The sequence below is a fragment of the Macaca fascicularis genome, chromosome 3 (genome assembly GCF_037993035.2).
Source record: "Macaca fascicularis isolate 582-1 chromosome 3, T2T-MFA8v1.1".
Taxonomy (NCBI): domain Eukaryota; kingdom Metazoa; phylum Chordata; class Mammalia; order Primates; family Cercopithecidae; genus Macaca; species Macaca fascicularis.
Window position 1 is genome coordinate 200,447,010 of NC_088377.1, and position 6,404 is coordinate 200,453,413.

The following is a 6,404-nucleotide window of genomic DNA, read 5'->3' on the forward strand; positions in this document are numbered from 1 at the left end:
GCACGCAGGAAAACGCCTTCTTCACATAGAAGCACATAATGGTGGACGCTTTCTCCATTTGGAGAAAGACTGAGAACGCTAACGTTTAACTTCTTGGATTCTTCTCAGCCAGTTGGTGGATTTTCTTTTAAACTTTACACATTTATGTGGCTTCGAGGGATAGCAAAATGTTACAAAACTGAAAACCAAACAGAAATATGCCTTGAAGAAGTTGCAGACACTATTTTCAAAGAACACTGTTTTTGGTTCTTTCAGCAGGAAACTGCAGCTTTCCTTCTATGTCACAAACGATGGTGGCTCCTGGGGTCACCCAGTCAACAACAGCGGCCAAGACACCAGCTCCTCGAGACGCTGCCCTCCTGAGCCCTTGCCTCCACAAGGCCATTGGCCAACCATTTGAAGAGCGAATCACCAATGTACAAAGTGGAGGGCACCCAGGGCCACTGCTGGGACCCTGAGACCTAGGCTGGCTGCTGCCTCTGTCTCTGAGCAAGCGGCTTGGGAGAGGTGCCTCAATCGGCTGCTCATTGCTGTGGCAGCTATGCTCGCTCCTGCCGGCTTCTCAGGGAAACGATGTAAAACGTGCCCCAGAGCCGTCCCTTCTCCGGCTCTCGGGGGGCTCTGAGTCCTTTATCAAGGTTGTCCTGGGAGATGGGAGTTTAAACACCCAGCCCGCGAGGCCACAGCCATTCCCAGGCTTCTCTCTCCACACCCCCGGGCTTTGTCAGCCGGCGCAGTGACCGAGGGCATAACCAGGGCTCCATCCCAACGCTGCCTCGTCCCTCCAGTCACCCCGCGCAGGTGACGCAGGCGTCAGAGGGCTCTGGACCTTGCCTGAGGGTGAAGAAAATCATGGCGTCACTGAGGGGGCCGCCATGAGGATCCCGTGAGCAGAAACAGGGATGATCGTGGCTCACTGACGCGGCCGCCATGAGGATCCCGCGAGCAGAAACACACAGATAATCACAGAGTCACTGACGGGGCCGCCATGAGGATCCCGTGAGCAGAAACAGGGATGATCGTGGCTCACTGAGGGGGCCGCCATGAGGATCCCGCGAGCAGAAACACACAGATAATCACAGAGTCACTGACGCGGCCGCCATGAGGATCCCGCGAGCAGAAACACACAGATAATCACAGAGTCACTGACGGGGCCGCCATGAGGATCCCGGGAGCAGAAACACACAGATAATCACAGAGTCACTGACGGGGCCGCCATGAGGATCCCGCGAGCAGAAACACACAGATAATCACAGAGTCACTGACAAGGCCGCTGTGAGGATCCCGTGAGCAGAAACAGATAATCACAGAGTCACTGACGAGGCCGCTGTGAGGATCCCGTGAGCAGAAACAGATAATCACAGAGTCACTGACGAGGCCGCTGTGAGGATCCCGTGAGCAGAAACAGATAATCACAGAGTCACTGACGAGGCCGCTGTGAGGATCCCGTGAGCAGAAACACACAGATAATCACAGAGTCACTGCTGAGGCGGCTCTGAGGATCGCGTGAGCAGAACATTGGTGTGTTACGCTTTAAAGCTTTTCCTTGATCTTGGTGATTTCACATCTCAGGAAACCTCCCTCACTAATGGGCCGACCCCGTGTGCAATGCGGCTTCTCCTGAAGCAAACACTTCAAGTTTCAGTCTTCGTGGCCACCGCCCCGCTCTTGGCCGGGGGCAGCCTCCTCCCTCCCCCTCGTGTAACCGACCATGGGACTGGACATCTGTCACGATGCCGTGTGAGAGGGAAAGGCACCAGGCCGGCGTCCAGAACCGGCCCCCAGGCCTCTGGTGAGCCTGGCAGGCTGCATTTGTCCCGGGCCTTGGTTTTTGCTTCTTCTTGTATAATTGGGAGTCCCTGAAAAGCACTATTTTCCTGGAATCCTCAGCTAAACCAGAAGCTCCTACACACCAAGCCAGAAGAACATGCTTCCGAATTTCCTGTGGGTGGATGGACCTGTAGGAACAGAATTTATTATTTTGTTTTCCAGACTGAAGAAATTCCAGTTTCTTAACATTTGCAAACTTTTAGTCCAAGAATGTGGAGGAATGATAATGTATTTCAGAGTTACTCGTGGGTACAATTTTGAAGTAAGTCATGTGACTTTTAGCTTTTTCCTTTTTGAGCTGTCCAGGTCCCTCCTGTGAACACTCAGCTGCCCCCGGCCTGCACTACCAGGACTTGTGTCCCTGGGGGAGCCCCCGCCTGCACTTGGCAACTTTCCTCTCCGTCTGTGTGTGTCCCATCAAAACTCACCCATCAAAACAGCCATGACTGAGGTACAAACATCTGATAATGACAAAATATCATAAACACTGATTGATCCTCAGTTGGCACAGATCATAATGATTTAAAAGTGTCTGCCTACCTCAAGAACTTTGTTTTCAGGGTTTTTTTTTGCAGGAATATATTACAGCCTCTTCTGTTGGCTATAAAATTCACCCATAGCTGAGTAACTGAAAAAAAAATTTCTGATTTTATAGACAGCTGGTGAGAAGCCCTGTTAGATATTTGAACTTTTTTCATGCAGGCATACCTTAGAGATAGCATGGATCTAGTTTCAGACCACCATAATCAAATGAATGTCACAATAAAGCAAGTCACACAATTTGGTTTTCTAATGCATATAAAAGTTATTTTTATGCTATATTGTAGTCTTTTAAGTGTGCAATAGCATTATGTCTAAGAAATATTGTATACACCTTAATTGAAAGACTATTGCTAAAAGTGCTAATGATGCCTGAGCTGTCAGCAAGTTGAAATCTTTTTGCTGATGAAGCGGTCTTTCCTTGATGTTGATGGCTGCTAACTGATCAGAATGGGCGTTGCTGAAGGCTGGGATGGCTGTGGTAATTTCTTAAAACAATGACGAAGTTTGCTGTATTGATTGACTCTTCCTGTCACAAAACCTTTCTCTATCATGATGCTGTTTGATAACATGTTATCCACAGTAGAACTTCTTTCAAAATTGGAATCAACCTCCTAAACCCTGCCGCTGCTTTATCGACTAGGTTTTTTAATATTCTAAATCTTCTGTTGTCTTTTCAACAATGTTCACAGCATTTTCACTGGGAGTAGATTCCATCTTAAGTCATTTTCTTTACTTACTCATAAGAAGCATCTTTTTATCTATGTAAGTTTGATGATGACATTGCAGCAGTTCAGTCCCATCTTCAGGTTCCACTTGTAACTCTGGTTCGCTTGCTATTTCCGCCACATCTGTAGTTCCTTCCTCCATCAAAGTCTTGAAACCCTCATGGTCATCCATGAGAGCTGGAATCAACTTCTTCCAAAGTCCTGTGAATGTTGATAGTTTGACCCCCTCTCATGAATCCCAAATGTTCTTAATGACATCTAGAGTGGTGAATTTTTTCTGAAAGATTTTCAATTTACTTTGCCCAGATCTATCTGAGGAATTACTGTCTATGGCAGTTATAGACTTATGAAATGTATTTCTTGAATGAGACTCAAAAGTTTAGATGACTTCATGGGCTGAAGAATGGTTGTTGTGTCAGCCGGCATGAGAACAACATTCATTCTCCATCAGAGCTCTTGGGTGATCAGGTGCATTGTCAATGAGCAGTAATATTTTGAAAGGAATATTTTTTGGGCAGTAGGTCTCAACAGTGGGCCTAAAATATTCAGTAAACCATGCTGTAAACAGATGTACTGTCATCCAGGCTTTGTTGTTCCATTTATAGAGTACAGGTAGAGTAGATTTAGTATAATTCTTAAAAGCCCTAGTATTTTTGGAATAGTAAATGAGCATTAACTTCAACTTCAAGTCACCAGCTGCATTAGTCCCTCACAAGAGAGTCAGCGTGTCCTTTGAAGCTTTGAAACCAGGCATTGGCTTCTCTTCTCACCTATGAAGGTCTTAGGTGGCATCTTCTTTCAAAAGCAGACTGTTTCACCTACATTGAAAATCTGTTGTCTAGTGTAGCCTCCTTCATCACTGATCTTAGCTAGATCTTCTGGATAACTTACTGCAGCTTCACCTTGCACTTTATGTTATGGTGATGGCTTCTTTCCTTAAACCTTATGAACCAACCTCTGTGAGCTTCCAACTTTTCTTCTGCAGCTTCCTCTCCTCTCTTGGATTTCACAGAATTGAAGAGAGTTCAGTCTGTCACCTCAGGATTAGGCTGTTTTGTTTTCTCATCATTTATTTATTCACTGGGGCACGTGTACTTTCCTTCACTAACTTTTCCTTTGCACTCTCAGCTTGGCTCATCGTTTTTCACAAGAGGCCTCAATTTCCGTCTTTCATGGCTTTCAGCATGGCTTCCTCACTAAGCTTAATCATTTCTAGCTTTTGATTTAAGTTGAGAGAGGTGCGGCTTTTTCTTTCATGTGAGCACTTAGAGGTCATTGTAGGGTTATTAACTCGCCAAATTTAAATATTCTTGAGTCTCGGGCAATAGGGAGGCCCAAGGAGTGGGAGAGAGATGGGGGGAAGGTTGATTGGTGGGGCCATTGGAATTTACAACATGTATTAAGTTGGCCACCTTATGTGGGCCCCCAAACCATTACAATTGTAACATTAAAGATCAACAGTCACAGATTACCATAACATTTGTAATAATGAAAAAGTTCGGAATATTATGGGAATTATCAAAATGTGACACAGAAACATGAAGTGAGAGCGTGCTGTTGGGAAAAATGGCACCTATAGTCTCACTCGACACAGGGTTGCAACAAACCTTCAGTTTGTGAGAAACTTAGCACCTGTGAACCACAATAAAGGGAAGTACAATAAAACGAGGCCTGTGGGTTCTCCTTCTGACTGCCACAGCAGGATTCCCGATATCCTTCATCTCCCCACACATCATCCATTTAGCTTCCAAATCTCACGTGCATCAAGCTCCAACTCCTCCAGGCCCTGCTGAATGTCTGTAATTTCTTAGCAGAACATCTCAGCTCTGTTCATGCCTCTACCTGCACGTCCGCCGCCCGCATCAACACACTGAGTGCTCTGCCAGGCCCAGGACTCGCCACGCTTCAGAATCAGTAAATTAATGCTTCTGAAGGGACTTTAGCTTTTCTGGCAGATAGCAAGTTGAATAAATGTACGTTTTTGTTAGGCTCTGTGTAATTAACCAAAAAATTATTTTAATAAGTAATACTGAGATTTGTTTTGGTCCCAGTACATTTTTTTGATACTTAAATGTCTCACATGGCCCACTGGAGAGGAGACATATTTTCAGCATGTATGACTATGAAACACTGTTTATGTTTCCTCGGGGGTAAGAAGTAGCAGGGCTTTGAAGGGAAATGAGAATATAACTGGGTGAAGATAACTGTCTGTTAAGAGAGAAAATTGGGACTGTAACTCACCCCCTAAGTGGGAATGAGCCGAGAGACCAACGAATGACAAGAATGACTCGGGTGAGTCCAGCCTGACAAGTAGGTACGTTTACTGGGACTCACTCGCAGGGCACTCCTGGATGGCTGCAGGACAGCTCTAGAGATCATACCACCTCCCAATTCCAAGCTGCTTTTAAGCTAATTTGCTAGGTCTCTGCCTGCTGTGTGTGTGCAATGGGGCTGTTTTCCTTGCTATATGTCCCCACACACAGCCCAGGATGTTGGGATTCTCAGGAACACCTGCTTCTCAGCTGGGTGCCATTGGCTTGTCTGGCCACTGGACCTTCAGCGTTCAGTGACATACACCCTTAAGTAACCTAGTGGGGCACCTGTCACACCACACTGCCTTGTGTCATCATGCGTCAGCCCATTTCAGATAGAGACAGCAGCCTTCACATCTAGATCATTTTATGAAGTTTGTAAAACACAAATCTATACTGCAGGAAAAATGGGCCAAAAAGGCATATTTAGTATTTTAAGTAACTTCTTTCCTGCCAATTTGGGGTAAAATTTTCAGTTTCTTTTCCTTAAGACTGGCTAATCCTAAACACTTCCTAAGGCACTCATTATTGGATTGCTAAGCAAATGGGTATTCACTTGAAGAGAGGGAAACTTAATGAGGCTATAAAATTTAATCATAATAAAGGTCATGAAGTCTTGTTTCATAGCTAAAGAAATTGCCATATTGAAATATTCTACATCTCACTTTGATGAAACTGAGTTCAAAATTTAGATTTGATAATGAAAAAAACAAAGCTAAAACTTATTTTTGTGTTACCCTTGAGCTTACTCTGAAAACATGTAGAAGCAGAGAAGGCAGGAAATTTCTGTTGAGTTGAAAAAATAACACTTTTGCTGATGTGAAAAATGTATGGCTGAACCAGAAAATAGAGATATAACATAAATCCAATAAAGCAAGTTGTCGTAAAATTTTGTTTTGTTAACTCAGGACCTCTTGTTCTCTAATTATTTAAAACAAATAACTCATAAAGTCTGACTCAAGCTAGCATTGGTGAAATCGGAGACCTCAGTAAA